The 24,145-nt window shown below is 49.4% G+C and overlaps 1 long non-coding RNA gene across 1 annotated transcript in view; it reads left to right on the top strand.

The window, feature by feature from the left end:
* The window catches only part of LOC129117577 (uncharacterized), a 444,593-nt gene extending 421,181 nt beyond the window's left edge, over positions 1-23,412 (top strand). Inside the window, exon 4 of the long non-coding RNA XR_013181105.1 lies at positions 22,623-23,412. This is a non-coding gene — a long non-coding RNA (uncharacterized LOC129117577). The remainder of the gene's footprint in view (positions 1-22,622) is intronic.
* Positions 23,413-24,145: the final 733 nt, after the last annotated feature.

Raw genomic sequence — 24,145 nt, 5'->3', positions numbered from 1 at the left:
CCCTTGGTGGGGTGGGTTTGCTCTCCCTTGGCTGCTTTGTGCACACAGCAATGAAAACACACCTTGGAATGGGTTACAGCTTTATGGCAAAAGTGGTTTTTTCATCTGGAAATGAGTTTTTGCATTCTAGGTGGAAGGAGTAGCCTGTATGTGAGTATTTCCTTTGCAGGTGGCACAGCTGGGGACATAATTTTTCACAGTTGAACCAAATGACATCAGTTATGCCATGCTTGCCATCAGCTACCTGGTGTATTTGTCAGAGCTGCTGCTGGGATGGAGAGGAATCGGGTGAGTTCCACCTGCTTCTAACCATAAATAGCAAAAAAGGCACAAGAGGAGGCATTAAAATCCTGCACAGCATTTTGTTTGCAATAGCTAAAGCGAAACTGTCTTCCTGAAATGGTTCAGCATTGACCTGAAACTGAGTTTCATATCCCCTGGATCAATTTCTTGTCACATCCCTCCAGCAACAGACACGTTTTTATTGTGTGTGCAGAGTTGGAGGGAATTGGAATCAAACACGAGGCAAGGACCCTTTGTGCCATCCCTCAGCAGTGCTGAGGCTGTGCCTCACAAAGTGAAATGGAGCAGGATGCCCCCAAAGGAACACTCCAGTGAAGAGCCCACAGCAGCAGGGAGGCTGAAATGAAGGCTGGTTTTACAGCCCCCCTGGACACGTGTGAGGACATGGAGAGATGTGGGCATTGTGCTTCTGAAAGGGGAAGACAGCAGAGATGTGTTTTGCTCTTTTCTGCAGCCAGGTCCTTTGGGAAGGCACAGCTGTAGCCGAGCTGGCAGGGGCACCCTGAGCTGCACCTTCCCCTTGAGCTCAGCGCAGCTGGCACTGCAGCCTGCACTGCCATGCTGTCCACAGTGCCTCAGAAACCCTCCTGGGGCAGGTGATGTCTCACCTCACATCTCACCAGACCCCCCCAGATGTGTGCACTGCCTCCCCTGTGCTCAGTGTGCCCCAGGATGGCAGCCCCAGGATGGCAGCCCCCAGCCCTCCCTGCAGAAACCCATGGGAAATACCTGGGGACATCAGGGTCACTGCTGGAAATGCAGCTCTGCCATCAGCCCAGTCCCTCCTGGCTCCAGGGCAATGGGCTCTTCTCACACTTGTGTCTTCATTGTGCTCAGTCTGCTTTGGGCTGCAGCCTTGTTTCTTGGCTCAAAGCTTTGTCCTAGCACATGAAATTGTACATATTTAATTAACAGCTGGGAAAAAAATGAGCTAATCTGGCTTAGTAGCTGATAAGGGTCTCCAGTCTATTGTCAGATCCTCTTGCTTTCCTAATTCTTTTGCAGTTGTAACATATGGATACAAAAAGATAGATCCTTTTTTTTTATTTTTCCTCAAAACCTCTGAATTAGCCTTTGATTATTTTTTTAGAGATGTATCTGTGATCTTTCTAAAATCCCTTCATTGTCTCTCTGCTCTGCCCTGCCTCCCTTAGCCAAACAAGGGAACAGCATCAAAAAGAAGCAAAAATTTGGACAGTGCCCCACTTGACTTCCAGTGAGTTCAGCCTTTGAGCTGCTACAAGCAGAGGTGACAAACATGAGAAAGGACATTCCTTAATCTGCAGGCTGCCTTAGGCTGGCCACTGTTTGGCTTTAAAGGTGAGGGTGTCGTTCAGCCCCCCTCAGCTGGCCGTGTTTAAAACACAAACCCTGTAGGTGCAGGAGTCCCCTCTGTGCCCGCAGTCTCTCTGGGGTGTGAACGCTTCCAGCAGGGCCTGTTTGGGATCCCAGTGCTGCTCCCTGCTCCAGGAGCAAGCATGGCCTGCAGCAGGGGCCTGAAGGTTTGCTGGGTGGGCTTCCAAGGGTGCAGTTTACTCCTCCTCCTGGCACTCCCTCACAAATCATGCCTTGTGCTGCTGCCAGGAGCTTTCCCAGCACAGAAAGCCAAGTGAGGAGCATGTTAAATGCTGCTTCACAGGAAGTCATTATTCCAATGCATTGTCTAAGTGCTCCTGTAAAAGGTGCACTTAATAAAAATGCATTGACTCGACTCTTGTCGTGCACAATGGCCAGTCCCTCAAGCTTAGCAGGCAGCAAAGCCTTGCTACAAAACACATTTCTACTTCCTAATTAGTAACCTGGTGATTTCTGCCAGGTACAGCTCTTTGTTTGTAATTAGTGAAGCAAATGATGCTAATATCTGGTGCTGAACAACCCCTTTTCCCCACCCTGGAACTGTGGTTTTTTGAGTCCTAACCTAAACAGCCTCAGGATGGGGTTTGGTCACTTTTATAGCGGAGGTTGTGGGCAAATGTGCATTCAGTATTTTGAAATAAATGTTTTGAAATAAAGCAGCCTGCAGAGAGCAGGGCTGTGTGAGCAGAGAGGAGCACTGCAGCCTGGGACAGAAATCATGGCTGGGTCCTGGTTTGGGCTGGGTTTTGAAAGTGTTTCCCTGTGCAGGGGGAGCAGCTCCAGGTGCCTCTGTGTCCCTGCTTGTCCAGGGCCTGTGGTGGTTGGAATCCTCAGCGCCTGCAGATGGATCCACACTTGCAGGGAGCTTTCTTCCAGCTTTCTTCCAGCTTTCTTCCAGCTTTCTTCGAGGAGCAGCCCCAGGGCCTGCCTCGGGAGCTCCTCTGTAGTGGCTGTGATGAGACAAATGTAGTCATGCATGTGCTGAGACAGAAATGAAAGGGAACGGGGAGGGGAGTGAGGGAAGAGCCCTGATGAGTGCTCAGGATGATGGATCGGCTCAGGAGGAGACTCCAGCCCCCACTGCTGTGCAGCAGGAGCCCTGCTGGAGCAGGGAAAGGCAGGAGCAGCTTGGGAGCCCTCCTGTTCCAAGGGACAGTCCTGCAGCTCCAGGCACGGGTGGCACCTCTGGGGCCAGCCCAGGGAAGGGCTGTGTCCCTCCCACAGGGGTTCCAGGGCAGGCTGGCCATGGCCATCCCTCTGCCCTTGACATCCCTGGGCCTGCTCTGAGCACTCCCTGTCAGAAATGGGTTTGCCTTCAGCTGTGTTAGCCTGAATTTATGGCTGAGCAAGGAACGTGCAGGACTCGTTACCTGGATAAATGCTAAAAGTGTCAAAATAATGTATTTCATTTGTAAAAGTTCAGCATGAGAAAAAGCTGATTTACAGGCAGACAGTGTTCTGGTCCCTTTCCAGTATTTTTGCACATAAATACAAAGGTCGACAAATGGAGCTTGTTTTCCATGGAGACTACAGCAGCCCTTGATTTAGTAAACCACAAGAGTCAATGTATTAAAGCAAATAATTTCTTAATTCATTGTAGCATTTTAATGACTCGGTGTTTATTTTGATTTAAAGCTGTTTTTTAAGCTGCCTCAGTTCCTTTCTACTCAGGTAGAATAGATAATTCTCTCTGGCATGAAGCAGGCTCTGCTACCTAGTGCACAAAGATCTCTGTAACCTTAAAGCACTGCAGAAGATTGATTGCCCCAGTCCTGTGCCCAGTAATAAGATTGGAGAGTCTCATGGAAGGTCTCAGTGATCCCAGGAAGGTCCCATTTCTCTTGGACAGACCTCAGCATCATTTAGGGGCTCAAAGTTCTTGTCCAAGCATTGTTTACCCTGAGGAAACATCAGTCAACCAAACTCCCCGTGATTTTCCCATCATTCTTATTTAGGTAAAGGAAGAAAATCTCTGATTTCTGGGGGGTTTTTTGGGGGTTTAGAGCCTTTTTTTCAGTCTCTAAATTCAGGCTCACAGTCTCTATTCAGTTTTGTGTTTCCAGTCTCCTGACTGTATGTGACTTTCAGTGATGGAAGAATCCACAGAACCAGCCCCAGGTTTGGGGGTGCCATGCTCCAGAATATCTGAAAGGACAGGGACAAGAGGGAAATGTAAAATGTCCCTGTTTGTCCCAGGGGGTGCAATACCCACCAGTGCTGCTGCCAGGGCTGGGAGCAGCTGCAGTTCTGTTTGCCAGGCAGGATGAAATCATCTCCATGGTGTTGGTTCCTCAGCTTGTACAGAGATGGAGCAACTGAGAGGTTTTAAAAGATTTTATTTTCAGTCTTGATGAACAGTGAGACACAAGAGATGTAAAACTCAATGCTTTCTGTCAGAAGCTAATTTATAAGTGGTTTTTAGCCTATTAGCTTATGCTATTACTTCTATCACTAATCATCTATCACAAATTTCTCCACCTGGTCTTGCCACAGTGCACCTTTCACAGTTCTAATTCTCTAAAATACCTGGTGTTTTTGCAGGGCTGTATTTTGAAACTCGTTGAAGTGTGTTCCTAGCTCAGTCCCTCTCTCAGCAGCGTCATCTCTGTTCTGTGGGTTGAGGCAGCACAGCTCATCTCAGAGTTTGCATGCAGATGTCCAGGGCTGAGTGAGCTTTCTGCCAGGTTTGAGAGTCCTTTACCAGCCCCTTTCTCACAGCTGGGGGAGCAAAGGGCTGCAGGCTCAGCCCCAGCCATGGTCCCCTCCTCTCAAACAGCCCAGCCCTGCCTTGCCAGGCTCTGAGTGTGCAGCAGCATCTCAGCCTGTGGAGGAAATCCCTGCAGGAATCCATGGGAAATACCTGGGGACATCAGGGTCACTGCTGGAAATGCAGCTCTGCCATCAGCCCAGTCCCTCCTGGCTCCAGGGCAATGGGCTCTTCTCACACTTGTGTCTTCATTGTGCTCAGTCTGCTTTGGGCTGCAGCCTTGTTTCTTGGCTCAAAGCTTTGTCCTAGCACATGAAATTGTACATATTTAATTAACAGCTGGGAAAAAAATGAGCTAATCTGGCTTAGTAGCTGATAAGGGTCTCCAGTCTATTGTCAGATCCTCTTGCTTTCCTAATTCTTTTGCAGTTGTAACATATGAATACAAAAAGATAGATCCTTTTTTTACTTTTCCTCAAAAACTCTGAATTAGCCTTTGATTATTTTTTTAGAGATGTATCTGTGATCTTTCTAAAATCCCTTCATTGTCTCTCTGCTCTGCCCTGCCTCCCTTAGCCAAACAAGGCATCAAAAAGAAGCAAAAATTTGGACAGTGCCCCGCTTGACTTGCAGTGAGTTCAGCCCCTGAGCTGCTACAAGCAGAGGTGACAAACATGAGAAAGGACATTCCTTTATCTGCAGGCTGCCTTAAGCTGGCCACTGTTTGGCTTTAAAGGTGAGGGTGTCGTTCAGCCCCCCTCAGCTGGCCTTTAAAACAAGTGTCTTCATGAGTGTCCAAACTCACCAATATTTGGGAATTCTGCAAGCCCTCTGTGCTCAGAGTCTCTTTCTCAGCCCTCTCACGTGCAGGAACTTTGGGGCTGCAGATCCTGAGAGTTTTCAGTCCAAAATTAGCAAGATTTTCCCATTAACAAGCAGGTGGTTGCTTTTCCACACAAATAAGATTGCAGAGCTGCAGCACATCTGTGCACATGTGAGAGCAAAAGAGAGCTGATCAAGCAACAGAAACATTTTTATTTTCTGTACTGGGTTTTTTCCTTGTGTCTCCTGGTTGCTTTCAAGGACACATCTTACACACACACACCAAAAAAAAATCTAAATAGACAACCAGAAAGTCAAAAATTTGTAAAATGATTAGATGTCACTTCCAGTAAGTGGGTGGCTGGGTCAGCAAATTCAGAGGCCAACATGGGCCAAAATTGCTGCATAATCTGCATATGCATTTACATTGGTCTTTCTCCAAGCAATGTGCTGTCACTGAGAAGAAATGCGGCCTTTCCAATGGCCACTGCTTCCCTGGAAAAGATGATTTGTCAAGTCTGAGCCTCAACATTTAGCAAAAAGGAAAAACATCTTGTCCTTCTTTTGAAAATGTTGGGTCTTCAGCAAGCCTGGGTGATTTGTAAGGGTTGTGTGGGTAATAAATCCCCAAATCCCAAAACGCGGCCACATCTGGAGCCAGGGCAGGGGAGGAGTAAGGGGAACATCTGGAAATGGCTGGACACTCACAGGAAAGGAAGGAATAACATTATAAACGTTTAAACTCCCGAAGATCAAGTAACAACAGTGCCATTTTCAGCTTTGTGTGCCGCTCAGCGGGTGTGAAGGCTCCCGTGGTTTCATTTGGTGCTGTGCTCACTCTGTGTGCCACCAGCAAGGGCACAGCCATCCCAGAGCTCTGTCTGCAGCTGCAGGGGGGTGTTTTAATGGAAGGGACTGTGGGGTGCCCAGGGACACACGGGCACTGGGGTCCCTCCTGATGGGCACACCCAGCTGCTGCCCTTGCCCTGGCCTCCCACAGCCAGCCCTTGGAGCCTTCCTCCTGCCAAGGAGCCAGCACAGAGCATCTGGGCAGCTGCCAGCTCTGAGAAGTGAAGATGTTCTGATTTTGGGCTGGGGGAATGACAGTAGGTTGTGTTTTAACCCTTGGATTAGATGGAAGGTGCAGCTTAATTAGCAAAGATCTCCTGGAGCTGCTGGAGGCCCCAAAGATGCTGAGGGGTGTGTGGAGCATCTCTGAGGAGAGGCTGCAGGAGCTGGGAGATGCAAGCACAGCCTGTGTGTGTGTGTTAGGGGTCTGCAGAAACCCCTCCCTGGTGCTGCTGAGTGCAGGCACAGCCTGGCAGGCAGGTGGATGCATTTCTGACAGCCCTGTGACCCCTCAGCTGCTGTGGAGCTCAGATTTGCTCTCTCCACGTGCCTGCAGCAGCTGCACAGGCAGGAAGGGCTTCACCACTTGGGGAAGTTCAACTCAAAGTGTGAAATAATTACAAGCTCTCGCAGTCACACGGGCTGCAGACAAAGTTCTGGCAGCAGCATGATGTTCTTTGCTTGCCTGATTTGCATTCTGGAGAGTCTGGGCCACTCCTTGGGGTACAGAAACGTGCTGGGCTCTGTGTTCCACCTCCTGTGTTGTCTGAGGCTGCTCGTTCATCTCAGCCTTTGTGTTTAGCTCAAACCCTAAACCTGAGGGTTCCTGTGAGCCTCTGTGCCCATCTCCATCCCAAACCTGGGTGTTGCTCCCAAATCCTCTCAGCCACGGGAGGCTGGGGATGGGGAGGCAGCGCTGTGGCCACAGGGGAGAGGGACAGGCAGGAGAAATCCCCTCTGTGGGGCTGGCACCCGGTGCAGGCCCCCATGCTGCTTCTCCCCGGGCACCCAGGAGCTTGGCAGGCAGGAGGAGAGGGCACACACCCTCCCTGTGCCTGCCTGAGGGGTACAAACCCCCTGAATTTACCCTTGAGACCCATCAGACTGCAGCAGGGCCCTCTCAGCCCCCCAACACAGCCCCAGTGTGTGCCCCATGGTTGTAGTGACAGCAGCTCCTTGGCTGCTCCTCCGTTCTGTGCACTTTCACTGCACACAGATTTGCAGTGGCAGTGAGGAAAACCAGCTTTGCAGTTTTAAACCCCAGCTTTTGGCCCCAGGAAGAGCCAGCCCTGCAGGAGACAGCTGGGAGATGCAGGAGGCTCAAACCCTCTTGGCCTGGGAGAGGGAGTGAAGGGAAAGGAACTTGTGCGTGTTCATTTCCCTTCATCTGAGCATCCTGCAAACCTCCTGGGAGCAGCTTCCACTGCACCTGGGGGCTTTCATCCAAACCCATCTGCACCTGAGCCAAACCATGTTCCTTTTAAGCAAATAGAAACTTGGGGCTTTTCATAATCATGCATCAGTTTGGGCTCAGCTGCTTCAGTGTCTGTTAAAAGGATCTCAGAATCAGCTTTTTTCAGGGGTATAAAATCACTGCAGGGAGTGATGCCCCAGACATTCCCTTCCAATTACCCTGAACTGGAAGACTCAATTGCTCTGAGTCATTTCATTCTGCAATGACTGTTTTCATGGATGTGATTTAAATTATGCCAAAGGTTTTTTAATTAAAGTCACCCTTGTCATGCAAATATTTAATTTGGATTGATATATTTTTAACTACAAACCAGTGTCTTGATTTTTGGAAAAGGCTCTTTAAAATGCATGAGGGTGTTCTGGTACAAGACTGTGTGTTGGTTGTGACATGAGGTGTCTGTCAGTCATTCCCTCCCTGCCTGGCTGCTGGGCCTGGAGAGGTGAAATTCCACCTCAGACTCTCTCAGAACAGCAGAGGCTGTTGCTTGGCTCGTACTGTTTCAGCAGAACAGGAATAAAAATAATATTTCATAAAGGTGGGCTTGCAGAATGTTGCAGCTTCTGCTGAGCTGGTGGAGTCGCCCCCCTGCAGGAAGAGCTGAAGTGTTTCAGTGGAGAATTCTGGTTTCAGTGTTCAGCATTTTAAATAAGTGTTTTAATACAAGAACTTTCAAGAGTCTGAGTCCAAAAAGTGAGCAGAAATAGCTGCAGACATCTTTCTTTTCTTTTTTTTTAATTTTTTTTTGCTTTTTCCTGGCACAGCACTGAAGTGGAGAAGCTGTGGAGTGTCTGTCCTTTGAGTTATTCTGATTACAGAAAGCAGCTGATCCAGTGTTGAGCAGGAAGCCAGATTAGGTGGCCTCTGGAGGTCTCTTCCAGCCTATGCTTGCTAAAATTGCATGATTTGAAAGTCATCCTCACAATAAGTTATAAACCTGAGGATTCCCATTTACTGAAGATCAGTATTTTTTTTCTCTAGACCTTGAAGGAGTCTCTATTTATTGTGCTTCTATGGTTCCTGCTGCATAATTCTTTAAAAATGGTAAATGGAGCAACAAAGGCAGCAAACAATTCACAGGGAACTTTGCTGCTTTTCTCTTCTTTGCACAGAATGCTGATGAGGGCTTTTTTGGGGAGGGGTGGGGGCTGTAAACAAAAATATTCCTGCAGCTTTTGGCTGCAAAATAGCAGAGAAAAGCCAGGAAGATTCCTGAGCATGGTTCAAAGATTCTCTCTCTTTTTTTGCAGCCACATCTGATATTCCCTGCCTATCCAAGGTGCATTTAGATACACCTCCCAAAAATGCCTGGGGTCAGAAGGAGGGCAGGAGAGGAGGGCACACGTTCCTGCAGGAGCCCACACCAGGGAGGGGATGCTCCTTGCAGCCTTGACTCCAGGGGTTTTGCTTTAGCTCAGGAGATCTGGGCCTCCCTTTGCTTTGGGGCACGAGTCTGGCTTGGCCTTGCACTGCTCCCTTTTCCAGGTGGACACAGAGAAAGGGCTCTGAAGAAAATGTTCTCTCGAGGGGTGCTTTAGGAAACAGAAAAGCTGCAGCGGTGTTGGGTTTTGAAGGCCCAGCAGCAAGGCAGAGATTCCCAGCATAGAAGCAGTGGCACCCTTTGGTTTAATCAAAGGTTAATTGAGTCTGCACTGCCAGGCAGGCTGGAGGAAGCAGAGCAGGGTTTTAGAGAGCAGCATCAAAAAGCCCCATTTAGTGATCTGCAGAGGCTGCCAGCTGCTTGACAGGAGTGAGCTGAGCTCTTTTTAAAACAAGCTTCTCTTATTAATAATGCTTCTGGTCTCTCTAATTACCCACTCATTGTTCTGTAAAAGACAAGGCACTTGGAGTGTTCCAGCTAAGAAATCAGGAGCTGCTGGTACCCAGCAAGGGAATGTGACAGGAGCTGACCCCAGCACTGTTTGTTACAGCTGCTGTGCCCCCCGGGCCAGCCCAGACCCCATCTGCCTCTGCAGACACACAGCACCAGCCTGATTCCCTTTCTGGGCATCTCACAGCATCCTCTGCTGAGGCACGCAGCTGCCTGTGCCTCTGTTCTCCCAGAAACAGGGGAGATAAAATCACAGGCATTTCAAATAAATCACTGCTTTGCTTTGCAACAAAAAGCAAGAGAAGCTTTTTTTGGATTTTTTATTTCCAGAGAAAGGCAACTGGAGCAGTTCACGTGCTCTTGTGTTCCCCTGTGTCTCTGGACAGGCAGGTGAGGGAGTCAGGAGGGATGCTGGAGGGAGTCAGGAGGTGATGCTGAAAGGAGTTAGGTGATGCTGGAGGGAGTTAGGTGATGCTGAAGGGAGTTAGGTGATGCTGGAGGGAGTTAGGTGATGCTGGAGGGAGTTAGGTGATGCTGGAGGGAGTTAGGTGATGCTGAAGGCCACTCTGCCAGAGCAGGAACTGTCCCTGTGTCTCACCAGCCCAGCTCTCAGGTGCCAGGCACCTCTCCTTGGCTGGAATTGGCTGCCAGGCTCATGGCACTGGTGCCATTCCCCTCAGCACAGGAGCCCCCAGCCTCTGACCCCAGAGCAGTGAAATTGGATTGATTTCCATGCCTGTTAGGGCTGTTTGCCCCATTCCAGTGCAGGGTGTCCCTCCACTGAGGGATGTGACCTTTTGGAAATGAGCATCAAACATTCGACTTCAGGGGTTGCAATGTTTGCATAAAATCCACCCAGTTTCCCTTGCCAGGTTTATGGGCACTGCCCCCTCCCTGAAGTCAGTAATTGCTGGTTGTACATCCAAACACTTCAGAGGTGCTGCACTTGTAGGGCCTTTGGCACATCCCTTATCCCAGAATCCTGGCATGGTGGGCTTGGAAGGCACCTCTGGACATCACCCAGGTCCCAGAGCAGGTGACACAGGAATTGGGGATTTTTGGGATGTCTCCAGCGATGGAGACTCCAGGCCCTCCCTGGGCAGCTGTCCCAGGGCTCTGCCCCCTCCATGGACACAAGTTCTTCCTCAGGCTGAGGTGGAACTCGTTGTGTTTCACTTCATGGCCACTGCTCCTCACCCTGTCACTGGCACCACTGAGCAGAGTGTGGCACCATCCTGTGACAGCCCTTGGGGATATTTGTGAGGGTTGGTGGGGTATTTGTGAGGATTGATGGATCCCCTCCCAGCCTTCCCTTCCCCACACTGACCAGGCCCAAGGCTTTGTGAGACCCTCCACAACCATTTTTGTTTGAGTAGGAGTTTGGATTTTCCTTCTGATGGGTCTATGGCCATGATTAGGCTCACTGTGAAATGTAAATCCATCCCTGTGATTGCTGGTTTCCCATTCCCAAAGTCTTTCTCTGTTTCTGGTTTTTATCCAGTTTTAAGTGGTTTTTAGCAAATGTACTTCACCTAAATTGGATATAAGCAGTAATTTGCCACTTGCATTCCTTACAGCTGGGGTGACAGCAGTCCCTTCCTCATTTGTGTGTGTCACTTTGCCACCCAGCACTGTTGTGATCCAGCACCTCCCACTCCAAATCAGCAGGAGCCATGGAATTATTCATACATTTACAAGCTGAGACTCTCTCTTCTCACCTTTGGGTGAAAGCTCCCTTGAGGCTAAATTGAGGGAGTTAATTTTTCACATTTTCGTTCTCACATGGACAAACCCTTGATTGGTGTGATTTGCTTCTCAAGAGCGTTTGATTTAGGCTGGTGTTGTTTTTCTGGTAACAAACAAATCACTGCACCCAAAAAGTGATTGCTGATCGGGTTCTAAACAGTTGTTTCCTAAATATGCTTTTGTTCTTTGTGTCTTGACGTGTCCAGATCAGATCTGCCAGGGACCCTCTTTCCCTCTTTGGTTTCTGCTCTGGCAGTTGGGCAAATGTGACTTGCACAATGGCCAGCCCCAGTAAAGGTGTGATGGGATCATTGTCTGCCATGTAATTATTGATTCCTGGGGTTTGGCCACCAGGGTGTCTGGCACTGCTGCTTTCTGCAAGGGGGCAGGGTACAATGCACTAATAATTGTCATCATCTGTCTGTGGCAAATAAAAACATCTCTGTCTTTGGCAGGGCTCTGTTGTTCCATCCACTAGAGATGCTTTGCAGGCATTTTCTGAGAATCAGACTGTGGTTTTGACAGACTTCATGTCCAAATTTATTTTTACTCTTCCTCACTCGTTTTGCATATAATATGACTATGTAAATAATAATAATGAAAAAGAGCTGGTATACAGTAATTACATGGGTAATATCAGAACAATTCCCATAAATTCCTGCTTCCCTCCAGCAGCAGCAGTTGTTGCTCCCTCTGTGTGATGCAATTTCAGTGGTGTGTGCTCAGTGCTCTGGGTGCTGACACAGAGATTACAGGGCTTTTACTCTGGCCTTGGCCAAAAAGAGAAGGGTGAGCATTGTGTGGTGAGGGTTTGGGGCAGCACTTGTGAGAGAGAGCAGCTCACCTCCCCAGTAATTCCAGGGACAGGTGGGGACATTTGGGCCAGTTCTGCTGAGTGCTCCCAGGTTTAAAGGGCTACAAGGCAAAGAAAGGCCATTCCTGGGGAAGAAAATTCCCTTTTGGGGAGGCTTTGGCCACCTCCTGTCCCCCTGGCCCAAGCTTGTTCTGAACACAGATGCCAGGGCAGAGGGGGAGCCTCAGGCATCCCCCTGCGTGTTCCAGGGTGGCCTCCCAGACAATTCTCAGGATTTCTTTGGAAAGCTGGCTGCATTTCCAAGCCACACTTACCCTTTTCCTTCCATAGCTGTTGTGTCCAGTTCCCCTGGAATGCAGCACAAACACAAATGCTCACCCACTTTGGGTATCTCTGGGTGTTCTCGTCCATCACACCCTCTCCTGAGCTTTTCAAAAGTTCCCTTTGCCAGGTTTTCCAAAATCTGCTTCGTGCACTCACTAGGGCAGTGCTGGATGGTACAACATGGGACTCCCAGTGGGGGAAAAGTAGGGAATTATCAATTGAGGTCCATCCTCAGAGGCCAGTTAGGACAAGGAACCCAGAACAAGGGACTCTGCCCCATTGTGCTCTCCCTGCAGATGCAGAGCTGCACCTCCCACCTGAGGGGAGATGTTCTCCCTCCGTGCTTCCCTGGAAACAGGAGATCCAAGGCTCCTGCTCAGAATGCAGAGTTTTCCATGCATGCTCCAGTCAAAATGGTTATTCCTGGCTCTCCTCACAGTGCAGAGCAGGTGCCCTGTGCCAGGGGGATGCTGCACTCATCTGATTTATTTCTGCACTCATCTGATTTTTTTCTGCCACCAGGGCTGCCTGTGGGTCACTGGCAGAGCACTGGGGGTCCTTGGGGTGAAGTGGGCTGCATCCTGCTTTATTTCATTTATTTGGGAGATTTTTGTTCCTTGGCTGGTGTTGTTTGGGGTTTTCATTCCATAACCAGTGTCAATGCAGTGTGTCCCTGGTCCAAGTTGATTACACGCTTGGGTTAATGACTCGTTGCTCCAGGCTCTGGAGTGGGGAACGTGGCCAGTCATTGATGCACTGGCCATTTTCCTGCCTTGGAGCTGAGGTCTCCATCCAGAACCTCCAAAGGGGGCCCTCCAGCAGCCAGGTGAGACCCAGGCAACAGCTCTTCTTCTCTGAAACTGCCACTGAGCCCAGGAGGAGCAGGTGTTGGGCAAAGGAGGCAGCTCAGAGTGCAGGGAGTTATCCCAGTAACAGTGTGATATCAGATTAATATCATGTGATATCAGGGAGTTAGATTAATATCATGTGATATCAGGGCAGTTATATCAGATTAATATCAGTGTGATATCAGGGAGTTATAGGAGATTAATATCAGTGTCATATTAAGGGAGTTATTCCAATATCAGTGTGACATCAGGGAGTTATATCAGATTGGTATCAGGGCAGTTATATCAGATTAATATCAATGTGATATCAGGGGAGTTATCCCAATATCAGTGTGATATCAGGGAGTTAGATTAATATCAGTGTGATATCAGGGAGTTAGATTAATATCAGTGTGATATCAGGGGAGTTATCCCAATATTAGTGTGACATCAGGGCAGTTATATCACATTCACAAAAAACTACCTGAGAACTTGTTTTGGGAAGAGAAAACCTGCATATAGGTCAGAAACCACAAAACCCCAGTGGGCTCGAGCCCCATACTCGGGGGAATTGAGCCAGAGCATTTCCAGCTGTGGTCTGTGGGAAGCAGGCACTGCTTTTGTTTCTGGGGGACAGAAGCACATCCATCACTGTGATTCTCTGTACAAGTGACTCCAGCACCTTTGAGAACTCCCATCTCTTAAAAAAACCAGATGTTACTGACCACTGGAGGCCTTTATTCCTCCGAAGGAGAGAGGAGGCGGAAACCTAGAGTGCAAATTTCATTATGCTGCTAATTACACGTTCCTCTCCCGAGCTGGTTAGCAGCTATTTTGATTAGCTGATGTTCAAGACCACTTAGTGTCAGAATTCTGGCAGTTCTGCCCAAATTAAATGTTTGTTTCAGGCAGCTCCTCTCCCCTCCCCAGGTAAGGCAAGCCTCCGTGCATCTGTTTGTACTCGGTGTCCCCAAGGCAATGTTTGTTTTCTTTGTTTGGCGAGGCAGAGGAGCCGGCGCTCTCATCTTTTATTCATGCAAGTATTTCTTGTGAATGTGGCCTCCAGTATGTATCAGGGGCAAAAATATCACTTACAGTGATGCCTGAAAGGCTCTCTCCTTGTGTTACAAATGGGCACACAAATTAAATCACTGCTGTTAACGCGTGCCCGCCCCATAACTGCAGCCCGGTTTGGAATGCTGCTGAAGCAATTATCCCCGCTCAGAACTGCAGATCGGGAGTTGGCTTTCATGGGAAAGGAGGACGTCTCATCCTCAGCAGAGGTGCTGGCACACACCTGACAAATGAGTGTGAGCTTGGCAGGACCTACCCAGTGACCCTGTCCTGCCAGCCCAGCTCCAGAGAGCTGAGCTTCCCTCTGCTCAGCCCTGGAGCTGGGGAACAGGGATGGGGTGTTCCAAACCCCCAAATTCCCAAAGCCCAAGGTCTGCACTGCCCTGGGAGCCAGGGAACAGGGATGGGGTGTCCCAAACCCCCAGATTCCCAGAGCTGGGGAGCCCAGCCAGGCTCTGAGCCCCAAGGGCAGTGATGTCTGGCAGATCCAGCTCCTGAGTGTCCCTTGCACCTCTGGAATCCTCTCTCAAACCCCTTTTGTTCCCCTTTTTGGCTCTCCACGTCCTTTTGGCGTGGCTGAAAACTCGAGATCCTTTGGTGACAAATTGTTGTTCCACCACAAATAGGGTGCCTTTTTATGTCCACCAGTGGGAAGGAAAAGCAGGTTTTCATGGAGGAAGCCGAGTGCCAGGCCAGAGACAGCATCCAGCTCCCACTCAGGCTTGGGTAATAACCTGTTGTGGCTGGAGATTTATTTATTTCATGCCAACATCCTCATTCTTTGGGCACAGGGAAGGGCTCACAGAGAAAACAGAGCTCTCTGTGCTGCAGGAATTTTTGGAGGTCACTAAGGCAGAACTGGGTTTTGTTGCCGTCGTGCTGCTGACAGGGCCCTGGACACAAATTTCAGCCAAACATTTTCACGGAGAATTAAACTTGCTAGGAGCTCTGGCTGTCCTGCCATGCACAAGCAGAGCATAAGGAAACAGCTGCAGCTGAGGAAATGGGACAACTTTGGAGCAGGGATGTGTTCCCAGCTCTAAAAATACCATCCTTAACAAGCACTGGAACAGGGAAAATTGTCAAGTGCAGCTCTCGTTCCTCTGAGCTTTAGGAGGCCCTTCTGCCTCCTAATTCCTCCCCAATATTTCACCTTTTGGTAGCAGAGCTGCAGAGTTTTCAGTTCCCGGGGGAAATTAGCTTAAAGTAGGGCTTAGACTGAGAATTTCTATTGCAGAGCTGGGCAGGGACCGAGGTGCAGAGCCAGCAGCTCCTCAGAGCAGCCCCGGGCTCAGGCTGGGGCATCCCATCCCAATTAGCAGTGGGGAAAAAACCCTGGTGGCAGCCCCAGAGCCAGGAGCAAGGCCTGGGGAAATCACCTCTGCTCCCTGGGCAGGCAGCAGAGCCCTGGAGCTCCAGAGCAGCAGGAACCAATGCTAAACCTCTGCTCCCTTGGCTGGACACGAGCAGTGCCAGACAAAATGGCAAAAACCACCCCAGATGAGCCCTGGGAGAAATAAACAAAGAGATCAAGAGCTGATCAAAGCGTTGCAAACATTCATGGGTTGTTTATGCCAGAGGTGACATCCATGGCCTACAGGAATTCAGGCTCAGGAATTCCTTTAAGGAAGGGAATAAGGGTTTTTATTCCAGTTATGTGCCTATATGCAAATATACATGCATACATATACATATATATATATGAATTTATTACGCCAGCTATTAGGATTTAGTTGGAAGTGTAGCTGTGTTTGATGTTCTTAAAATCCTTTGAGTCAATGGATTAAGGAAGAATCCAAACTTTTGAAGTTCTTCCTAACTTAAAACATAACTCCAGCTTTTATGATTTAATGCAAAATTCATGAAGAAGAACCTAAGGACTTTGGGATCCAGAACACATACAAAAACTCCAAGTCAGTCATTTGAGTTTAAAATATGATTTTAAGCCAATTTGAAAAATTTCATGGTGGTGGCAAAGAATTCTACACGCTTTGGTGTCAGCGAGTTTGGTTCAGGTCCCAGACTCTGATTCCCAGCCTTCAGAACCCCCTATATTTAATTTGATTTAATTTTCACTTTAATTTATTTAATTTCAATTTTAGTTTTAATTTTAATTTTTAAAATATAATTATTTTTTTAAAATTTAATTTAATTTGCCAACACTCCTGCTTTTTCACTCAGTTTAATGCCAGAACCTCCCAAGTGAGGCACTCCGTGGACACGTTCCATGTGTCCATCTCTGCAGTGCTGAATGCCCAGCTGCAGGAATTGGAGGTGCCTGTGCAGCAGGATGCTCTGGATGCTCTCCCAGCCAGCAGCTGCTGCTGAATGAGGTGTTTTCACTCCGTGCTGGTGTTTGTGTAAGCACAGGGGAGCCTCCTTGTACAGCTGACCTGGCTGAAAACTGACTCTGCCTTTGTTTAGGGGCTTAGCTCCAGCAGCAGCTTTCAGCCCAGTGATCTCTCATAAAACCACAGCAGGCTTTGGGCTGGGAGAGACCTTGAAGATCATCCACACACGGGCAGGGACACCTCCCATTGTCCCAGGCTGCTCCCAGCCCCACCAAACCTGGCCTTGGGCACTGCCAGGGATCCAGGGGCAGCCACAGCTGCTCTGGGCACCCTTAGTGTCCTTCCTTCCTTAGTATTCATTCCTTAGTATCCATTCTAAATCTACTTTTATTATTTTTTTTTCCATCCTGTCCCTCCCTGTTGTCCCCTTTATGCCACAAATAAATGCATTTGTTTGTGTTCCCCTGTCCTGGTGAGTTACGATTTTTTAAGGCAACTGTGTGAAAAGCAAATTGTTTTTATCCTGGGACACTTGAGGAATGTGTGTAGCTCCCCATCCTGCTCTCCAGGGCACCCAAGGAATAGCAGAGTGCATCCTGCTGCAGCTGCAGGAGCCAAATGGCAACCTGGCTTCACAGGAAAACCAGAATCACCCTGGGAGAACAGAATTTGGAAAAGGGCTGAAAGAAAGGCAGAGGAAAGCAGATGGGGAGAGGAAAATAAAGGAGAAGACAGCTGGGGAAATGCCAGTGAAAAGAGCACAGCTCCAGAAATCAAAGTGTACAGGACAGCCCAGGTGTTGGGGTGTTGTGAGGGTCCCCAGGATGAGGTGAGAGATGAATTTTGACTCTTAAGCTCTCAGAAGGCTGATTTATTATAGTATGATATTATATTAAAAGAAAATTATACAGTAAAACTATACTAAAGAAAGAGAAAGGAGACATCAGAAGGCTGGACAAGAATGAATAATACAAACCCGTGACAGACTCAGAGAATCTGACACAGCTGGACTGGGATTGACTATTAATAAAAGCCAATTCCCATGCTGGGTAAACAATTCTTCAAATCACATTCCAAAGGAGTAAAACATGGAGAAGCTGAGGCTTCTCATCTTGCCAGGAGAAGATACCCAGGGCAGAAGGAAGAAGTGGGTTTAATCACTCTCCTCTCAGCGATGTGGTTTATTAATCCAGGACTGAAAGCTGTGGTTTCTCTTACAATAACTGCAGAATTTGAGTTATCCTGCCCCAGTCCCCCTCCAGGCTAAGAGGTGAAGGACAAACAAAGCTGGATGTGTCTGTGGATGAAATTAAACTTGTTAAATTATAACTCTCCTGGTGGGCCAGACTCTTCTGCTCCTAAAGTCACAACAATGAGTTTAGATTATCTAGGACTCTTAAAACATGGGGAAACTATTTTTTATTTGTTTGGAATTTTTTTTTTATTATTTGTTTTACACACAGAAGGATCTACCCTTTGTATTTCCTGGAGTGCAAGTGGCAAAGTAGGAGTGAAATTTAGGTGTAAAAGTGTGTTCTTTGCAGGGACACCTTCCACTAGCCCAGGTTGCCCCAAACCTCATCCAGCCTGGCCTTGGACATTTCCAGGGCTGGGATTTGTGATTCTGTGACTGTTTGCTGGATCGTTCTGACTCCCACCCCACACACTGTCCTTTCCCTAACAGAGTTCAGGGTCTACCTCCCCAAATTCACCCACTTCCAGCACATTTATTGTTGGTTCTCCAGCAGCTCCCTGCTGGCACTGGCAGGACGAGGCTGCCCAGTGCCAGTGCTCCCTGCTGTAATGGAATCTGATTTTCATTTTGGCTTTCTGGAGTGAAATGTAAGCAAAACTTACACTTTTGAAGCACAGAAAGGGACCACCATGGTGAAATTAGCATTAAAATGTTTAAAAAGCCCAGTTCTTCTGCTCCAAGAAAACCACAAACTGCTCATTTACATATTAATAGATAAGTTAATGCTCGGGAAGATAAAAAATGCAATCTTTGGCCAGATGAAGAGAATTAATTACATCAGTGAAAGGATCCTGTGAAAAGCACAAAGCAAGGCCTGAATATTGTCAGAGAATGTTGTTGTCAGTCAGGTGTGAGTGTGTGTAGGGAAAGAGAGAATTGTTGTGTTGTTGCAGGGCAGGTATTTAGGATGGGCTGTCCCTTGGGGACATGCTGCCAAAGCAGATAGAAAAAGATAAAAAGAAAAAAGATGAAAAGATAAAATGGAACACAGAGGGTCACTAGAACCAGCCCCTGGGCATTTCTTTTTCTGTACTTCCTTCTCTTACTCTGGAATGTTGGTGCTCATCCTGGGAGTGTCACTGTTGACACTAACCAAGGTTTTCTCACTGAAGTTCTAGGAAATACATTTGCCACCACATGAATTATGTAGGGAAACATGGCAGCATCAAACCCCATTAAAGAGATCTTTTCAGCTCTCCTTCTCCTGTTCCACAGGGGCTCAAACCTCAGAGACAAATTAGAAACACCAGATTGCAGGGAAGGTGTTGAAAGGGAGTAAAAGAAAAACAAACAAAAGAAACCCAAAAAGAATTACACAAAAGAATTCCATAAAACAAAAGAATCACACAATTGTAAAAGCTCCCAAATGTACCTTAAAGGGAGGGGTGGATTTTCAGTCACTTGTTAGGGCAGTAAAATACACAGTGAGTAATCTGTGCTTGGGTATTTCCTGCTAACCCTTGGGAGAGCTCCATGGTTAGCACTTGATCCACCAGTGACAGGAGATTGTGAAATCTGGGAAGGGGTTTAGGGCATGGGCTGCATTGTCCACCCAAACCACCAACCAAACATCTCCAGGCCTGCAGGGCATTGTCCATCCCCTCACAAAGAACCAACCAAACATCTCCAGGGCTGCAGGGCATTGTCCATCCCCTCACAAAGAACCAACCAAACATCTCCAGGGCTGCGGGGCATTGTCCATGGTGTGCCCTGTATGGCACAGTGGCCACTTTTTGTGTACCCTGTAAGAGACAATGTGTCACCAAGGCCTGGCCTGGTACACAAAGGGATTTTTGGGGGTCCTCGAGAAGGTGAGTGAGTTTGCAGAGAGTTTGGTGGCTGTGGGAGGGTGACAGCCCACGTGCAGGGGATGGAGAGGTGGCTGAGTCTGCCAGGAATTGTTTAGAAAGGGATCCCAGGTTTGTGAAAGGCGTGGAAGGATGTATGAAAAGGTGAGGGTACAGGCAAGGATAATGGTGCAGTTTTTACCCCCCACAGGTTTTTACATGGGAAAAAGCACAGGGAGCCCCAGGAGCAAAGGGAAGGGGGCAGCCACCAGGACAGTGACTGGGAAGGAGTAAATGTGCCTTTTGTAAAAAAGACCATTAGAAATGGATTGTTCAGGGTGTCAGGATCTGCCCTTGTACCCGGGCTCACCACACTGCAGCCCTTGCTGGGCCAAGAAGTGTTCCTGGCAGGCACAGGAACTTCTCTGTCTGATGGGAATTTTGTGCCAAAGGGGGAACAGTTGTTCAGATGTTCTTTAGTGAGGTGGGGAAGATGAGCAGGTGCATTTGATTCAAGCACTATTGGTGAATGGGTGTGGATGGGAATGAGCACTCTGTGTGTTATATCCACAGCTGCCATTCCCTTCAAACACCTTGTACAGGGCTGGGAGAGGCCAGGAAGAATTGAGACATGAGCAGTCTCGTGTCCACTGAGATGTTTTACACTTTTTCTCTGTGGAACAATATGAATTACTTTCGTTTTTTTTTAACCCGGTTTGGGACTCTGGGTACTGACTGTGTGCAGCAGAACTGAGGGGCTGCCACGAGCCAGGTGAGTTCCGTGGCTGGCTCAGATCCTGCTGCTGAGGAGCCAGCTCCTGGAGAAGAAGCGATGGATGGAGGGACCAGGCAGGGAGGGAAGCAGTGGGAGAGCCTGCCTGGCACCCCTGCCCCTGCCAGCCTGGATCTGGGGCCTGCTTCTGGTGCCTGGGCTGCTGCAGGCTGCTCCTCCCTGGGAGCTGAGGGTGCAGAATCCCGGGGGCTGCTTGAGGTGACAGGGGTTTCCTGAGGTGACAGGGGTTTCTTGAGGTGACAGGGGTTTCCTGAGGTCACAGGGGTTTCCCGAGGTCACAGGGGTTTCCCGAGGTCCTTTTGGGTTTCATGATGTCATTTGTGGTTTCCTGATGTCACTGCAGTCCCTGGGTGTGGTTATGTCTTAGGTGAGAATGGAAAATGAAAGTATGCATCCCCATCTCCGTGAGCTGTTCAAACAGCTGGGACAGTGTTCTTTCTCTCCTCCATGACTCAGCGCCAGTAACTCTGTCCACGGGATATTTCCGTGCAGGTGGCCCCCAAAAATCTCTCTGGATGGCTCCTAAGTGACGTCACCCCATGGCGAGATGCCCCGCCCAGGGGGAGGAGCCAAGCAGTCCCACCTGCATATAAGCCAGGACTTGGAGTGCCAGGAACCTTTCGCCTGTGGAGTTCCCAGAGGAGAAGAGGTCCAGGATCACCAGGGGACCTTCAGAGGAGGATCAGGCCCTTCTGCAGGATCACAGCTCCGACAGAACCACGTCCATCCCTCCCAGAGAGCCTCAGCCAGCCTTTGGTCAGACCACCGGCGTGCCAGGTTGTATTCTGTCTCTGCCACTCGAAGCTGGTGCTTTCTGCCTTTATTTTATTTCTCCTATTAAATTGTAGTTCTGACTGAGGATCTCCCACTGGTTTGCTGTCAAACTGTGGTGCACATTTTGGCGCCCTACGTGGAGCCAGTCCTGAGAGAAGTCAGAATTGCAATTTTGTGTCACAGAAACCTCCTGTTCACCGTGGTGCTCGCCGTGCTTACACAGCTCTTACACCTTGCTCTCTGTCTGTTTCCACACATGGGGAGCTGCCTGTCTGCTGTAGTGCTCCTCCTGAGCTCAGGGAATGCTATGGAAATTGGTTTGTTGATTTATTGTATCTATTGCATGATAACCTCTGGGGAAGTGAACATAACTTGGAACAGAAATTCACTTTTGTTCACTTGTCCTGGTCAGGGCTGCTGCATCTGCATCCTCCTCAACAATCACAGCCAGCCCTTGGGGGAAAGAGCAGAGAGTGGTTTCTCCCTGACTTTCAGACTTGACAGAGCAGTTTTTGAAAACTTTGAGTTCCCTCTGGGTGTCAAAGATGGCATCATCGTCTTGGTGTTAGTTCTGCTTTGTCTTCTCTCTGTAGCCTGCGCCCTCTACACCCTGTACTCCCTCCGCACCATGCTTAGAGACAGAGAAACACCCCGTGTGGTACAGCAGCATCCTGAGGAGGATGAGGAGGAGGAGGGAAGGACAGAATCAGCAGCCACCACGTCTGCACAGCCTGCCATGGAGAGAAGAGGAACCCAGAGGGCAGCCAGTGCTTCCACACAGACCGTCACCCAGCCAGGGCAGCCCAAGCCAGCAGCAGCTGCCCCCGTTCAGAAGAAGGAATCCCAGAGCAAATGCATCCAAACAGAGACTGCTGAGGAGGTGGCTGGAGCCCCACACCCAGCAGAAGAGCCAGAGCTCATCCCTGTCTCTCTGTCCCTGGACGGGCTGCGAGGCCCCCAGACCAACGAGGCCACCCTGGCCAGTGACAGCACTCGGGACAGGCAGCCGGGATCCCTCTCCTGGCATGTGGCCATGAACCAAGGGATCAGAAGAAGCCAGGGAACTCTCAGGCCCTGGCAGTGACTGCTGGTGAGTGTAAGGGACGAGAGCTTTGTAAAGAAAACCTCCAGGTGCACCAGGGTAGAGGGAGCACAATGGAACAAGGAGGTTGTTCTTCCCTAAGAGCCCCAAGGGTGTCCAGTGCACGCTGCAGATGTGGATGGGATTTGCACAGCTTGGACCAGAGATCCTCCTGTTACCTGGAGATGCTGCAGGGGGAAGGAGAGGACAAGGCGGGAGCACTGGTCAACAAATTAATAATTTACAAGGACACTGCCCTGTTATGCACCCATCTCTCATCCATGGAAACAAAGCTGGCTGAGCATAGCTGGAGCTTGGAAGAGAAAATGGAAGAGGGCCACCAGAAACAGAGAGGAGCTCCAGGAAGGGATTTAGCACTTGAGGAATGAATTTGCCACTTCAGGAAGGGATTTACCACATCTCAGCAGAACCAGCAAGTCTCTGCATTAGGAGCAGGTGTCCCCCAGCCAGGCAGAGAGGATGCACTCCACGAGGTGATTTCTGTTTTCTCTTTCAGGAGCATGGGATGGGAACCCCCCTCCTCCTCAGCAGCCTGGGGAGCTGAACTGAGAAGAGGAACTCCCACCACCAGAAGCTCATCAATGCTGCTCCAGCCCCTCGTGGACACAGCTCCTGCTGGAATAGCAATGATAACACGACTGGTTCACCTGAAGCAGCAGTTCTTGTTCTCAGGAGCACATTTACAGGAGGAGACAGCTGTACCCTGACCAGGATTAGAGGGGCCCTGCTGCCAGCCAGCTGGAGGAGAAGGAGAATTGGATCTCCTGGGCTGTGTGGGTCCATGGCCTGGCATGTCTGACCCACAGAGGGACAGCTGTGGTGCACACTGGCCCTCGGTGTTCCCTGATGCCACCAAGGGGTGTGGGAGTGGATCCCATTTCCATTTCTGGGCTCACAGGAGGACCCCAGCAGCTGCAGGGAATTACCTGGGAAGGAGTGGCACAAACAGCCCGTGGTGGCTGGCCCAGAGGCTCTGCAGCCCCAGCACAGACCGGCTCAGCAGTGAGTGCTGCAGAGACCCAAAGGACAGCACTGGGCTTTTGGCATTGCTGCTGCACAGACAGGAGCCATCAGAGAGCTGAGTGCCCTGCCTGGTCCCTCGGATCAGCCTCTGCTGTGGGACTGCTGGGGGCTGAACAACAGCAGGTACCAATCCCCACAGCAGCCCTGCACCATCAGCAACTCCTCATCATAACATGAACTGGCTCTAGAACAGCCCAACAAAGGCAAAGTGCTTTGGTTTCTTTCCTCCCCTTAATTAAACCAAAATAAAGCCCTAAATAAGACTTGTCTCAGCTCGTGTCTGTGATTCCCATTCCCAGGAGATGATTTGGGAACTGGGGAGCCAAGGGGGGCTCAGCAAGGCCTGTTCAGCCCTGTAGGGCCAGTGCCTGAGTCCAGTGGACATTTGGGATTATTTTCAAACCAGTACAGGTTATTTAAAGTCATTTAGGTCCCTACTCAGGTTACTTTAGGTCACAGGGTCATGGGAGGTCATTTGAGGTCAAAATCGAGGTTACTCCAGGTCATAGGGGTCATGAGAGGTCACAATTGGGGTTACTCCAGGTCATAGGAGTCATTTGAGGACACAAAGGTTACTCTAGGTTATTTGAGAATTTTTTGGTTTTTCCATGGGTTACTTTAGGTCATTTTTTTTCCCCATCCCCTCAGAAATGACCAAACATCTCCAGGGCTGCAGGTCTCTGTCCTCACAACCAGCCAAACATCTCCAGGGCTCCTGGCAGCTGACCCTGGGTAACTCTAACTGGGGCTGACAGGTCTGACCTTAAAGATCAGCTGGTGACAGCCAGGACCTTTGCAGGGGCTCCAGTAACCCCTGACCTTCACCCTCCCCAGGAGTGTACAGGAACAGCCAGAGTATTTCTGTGCCAGCTCTGGCATCCCTGTGGCCCTGTGCCACCCCAGGGGCGCAGGGATGTTTTGGCTGTGTGTGTGAATGGCACTGTCCTGCAGTGCCACATGGAGGCAGTGAGGCACAGAGCTCTGCACAGGCTCTGC

This window comes from Agelaius phoeniceus, chromosome 2, assembly GCF_051311805.1.
Source record: "Agelaius phoeniceus isolate bAgePho1 chromosome 2, bAgePho1.hap1, whole genome shotgun sequence".
In the NCBI taxonomy this organism is placed as follows: Eukaryota; Metazoa; Chordata; class Aves; order Passeriformes; family Icteridae; genus Agelaius; species Agelaius phoeniceus.
This window is presented reverse-complemented; position numbering and strand designations above follow the sequence as displayed.